This window comes from Berghia stephanieae, chromosome 6, assembly GCF_034508935.2.
Source record: "Berghia stephanieae isolate SIO BIC M18660-M18661 chromosome 6, UCSD_Bste_1.3, whole genome shotgun sequence".
Lineage (NCBI taxonomy): Eukaryota > Metazoa > Mollusca > Gastropoda > Nudibranchia > Aeolidiidae > Berghia > Berghia stephanieae.
In genome coordinates this window covers 12941501-12944802 of record NC_088365.1, presented here as the reverse complement: position 1 = coordinate 12944802, position 3302 = coordinate 12941501, and the positions used below count along the sequence as shown (strand labels likewise).

Below are 3302 nucleotides of genomic sequence, written 5' to 3'. Positions count from 1 at the left end.
GTCTAGTTTCCTAATAAGAAAAAACGCGCTTTAACTGTAAAAAGTTACAACTTATGTAGTCTAGTTTGCATCCCATTTTGAATTTATGATTTATTGAATTTTATCTACATCATGTCACGATTAGTAAAGATTGACATGAAATGATGCTGTTTATAATTTTGAAAATTGTATCTATGCATGAGCGTTTCCCTTTTTTAAAATACACATTATACAACTGGATACAAGTTCAAACGACGAGCCGCTTTTAATGTTATATTGGATGCAAGAAAAAGTTAAGAAACCTGCAACTGCCAGACCATGTCTGATGCAAGTCTGAAATTTCACAACAATCAAACCCAATTTATTGTACTGTGTGTACAACAGATTTAATGAAAATCTAATGAAAAATAAATAAATAAATAAATAAAATTCCCTTTATTCATCCCATAGAGGAAATTTGTCTGTAGGGTGTATTCCAAGGGAAGACTGGAATAACCCAGGCGTCAGCCGCAGTGCAGCGCCGCAAACTGAGCTAGGGAGAGGCGACTTGCTCAAGGCCACACAACGTAGCGGGTATTCGAACTCGGTGCCGTTCGGGTACGAAGCAAAGACTGTACCACTGAGTCACGCTGTCCCATTTGACGGATGTTTTAATAGACATACCGCAATATTTGCGATGGTTTTGACATAATTCTTAAATTTTTACGTGATCCGTCTGTCCCACATTTTGCTGTATGACTGTGCGTAGCATTCCCCCCTCCCCCCCCCCCCCCCCAATGGTCCAATGGATTTTATATTGTTTTGAATTGTGATTGCATTTAATGCATTATTAAGTGACTCTTTCAACTCTGCGTCTGTTTAAACTCGTGTACTATAATAGGATTCAATAGTCTGATGTCACACCGCCCGGCAACGGCGGCCATCTTAGTTCTAAACAAAGAAAATCATTACTTTTTATTCTTCGTGCTGGCTAGAACTTTTCATATGCCTTGTGATCAGAATGTGTAAAAGTCAAAACATAATCAAATTTATGTTTTTTTTTCCCGCTGGATACGCTTTTATGCTCGCTGGAGAGATATTTCATACGGGCGTCCGCCATTGGTCCGATAGTTTAGAGCCAGTGTTACTAAGTTACCAAGCGTCATTAGGAAGGAAGTGACGCTACGACTGTTGAAGAGTATTGTAAAACCAGAATTGGACATCAATGACCAAATTATGCTGTAATCCATTGGATTGAAATCAGGACTTACTTAAGGCCATTCACCTTTAGAAATAAATCAAATTATATTTATTCTGCTCGTACTGAAAATTATGTCGCATCTTTAGAAGAAAAAGAAACTTATTCCAGACTTTGTCCCTATCGGTCATCTGATTTTCAACCATATGGGAATACGCTTCCTTCCTAATGAATGACGCATGGTAACTTAGTAACACTGCCTCTAAACTATCGGAACAATGGCGGACACCGTATGAAATATTTCTCCGGCGAGCATAAAAGCGTATCCAGAGGGAAAAAAACAACATAAATTTGATCATGTTTTGACTTTAACACATTCTGATCACAAGACATATGAAAAGTTCTAGCCAGCATGAAGAATAAAAAGTAACGATTTTCTTTGTTTAGAACCATGATGGCCTCCGTTGCTGGGCGACGTGACATCAGACTATTGAATCCAATTCTTGCACTAGTAACTAGCACTTCACTGCTAAAACAAGACGCTATTTTGGAAACTTTCGATATCGTGATTTGTAAACGACTTGGGTCTAGGTATATCTGGCATTGTTTCTTAACTCTATCCTTACCAGCCACTTTCAGGATTTTCCCCAAAAGTTCACACCCAAAAAACACAAAAAATAGATTTGTTATCACTTAAAGACAATAGCAGTAAGTTCTTGCCATAAATAATTTCTTTAGCAAAACATACTCTACAAACACACTGTTCATTTTCTTTAAATTTTATGATGTACAATAGCAATCTGAATAAGAAAGATATTGGTTGTAATGAATGTGACGATTTTCCTATAGGGAATGAGATTAGCGGGAGAGTAGCGTCCCTTGATTGGACGTCACCTTACAGAGAGAACGTCAATTTGGTTTTGAAGTGTCTCAAGCCGCTTTCACCGGAAGCGAGGACGAGAGACGCATGCGCACAACCAACATGACGTTCTCTCTCTAATAACTTTTCCGCCAGGGACGTCACAGACTATGGGTGACGTCCAATCAAGGGACGCTACTCTTCCGCTAATCTCATTCCCTATAGTTGGTAAGGAGAGGGCTAACCAATAGAGCATTTGTTATAAAACTTTGCAATAATTAACTAAATATTTTGTTCTTGCTCCTTGCAAATCTTTGAATATTTCTGATTTCTATTTCGTATTAAATAGCGTCAAATTTTTCCCCCGTTTTTTGTTTTCTTTCGCACCCTCTATCTATATACATCACAATAGTGTTGCTGTGAAATGAACATTTTTTTTCAATAAAACAATAGTCAAAGACTGTATAAACCATTTGAAAGCACACTGGACATGCGTGTGCTACAGCATTCTTTGATGATCTATTTCCTATTTTTTTTTCAATAATAATAATTTAAAGAAAAAAGAAAATCATTTCCTGAAAAAGAAAGATTTTATAATACTTACAATAATCTGTGAAGAATTTATTATTCAACTCGATCGAATCACGTCCAAGCCGAAATGATAAATTGCTATAAAATATGAAAATGTTATAGAAATAACAGCACTGCTATTTTGCAGGTTCATAACGATGTTATGAATAACTAAAATAGGTAATTTGTGACAATTTAGCCTCGCTTGCCCCTATTTACTCTCTCTCTCTCTCTCTCTCTCTCTCTCTCTCTCTCTCTCTCTCTTTTTCTTTTTTTTTCTCCCTACGTCACTAGCAAAACACAATTTTCCATTTCGTTCAGACAATGTTTCCTTCACAAGAAAGATCGCTTAATAAAATACTATGTATTTTCAAAAAGTTTTAAACCTATGATTTATGTAGATTTTCTTTGAATTCTCATATTTTTGAGATGTTTAATAAGTTTGAGGTCATCTTAAGCAATCGAAATTTGAAGCAAAATTTTCTGACCAAAATGGAAAAAAAGAATGTTTTATCGATGCAGGACAGACAATCTGTAATTGGACCGGATGCAGACACAGTCAGGTCATTCAAAACTCATAATGGTTAGCAGGTCACATGGAGACCTTTGGACGAGGGGACTGTGTTTACGCCAACCCATAATTCTTGCTATTATCTCTAATCTCTACCCTATAGATGGAACACAATACGCTTCAACAGTCGTAACGTCATGTCCCTC

General features: G+C 36.7%; 1 protein-coding gene across 3 annotated transcripts in view; it reads right to left on the bottom strand.

Moving 5' to 3' along the window:
• LOC144974495 (uncharacterized) overlaps positions 1–2832 on the bottom strand; it is a 68416-nt gene extending 65584 nt beyond the window's left edge. The window contains exon 1 of one of the 3 annotated variants that reach the window (XM_078917403.1): positions 2620–2832. The gene's annotated coding sequence lies outside the window, so the exon portion shown is untranslated. Of the gene's footprint in view, positions 1–2485; positions 2527–2619 lie in introns of those variants that run through there. The other 2 variants (XM_078917405.1, XM_078917404.1) reach the window with 2 other exon arrangements.
• Between the last annotated feature and the right edge of the window lie 470 nt (positions 2833–3302).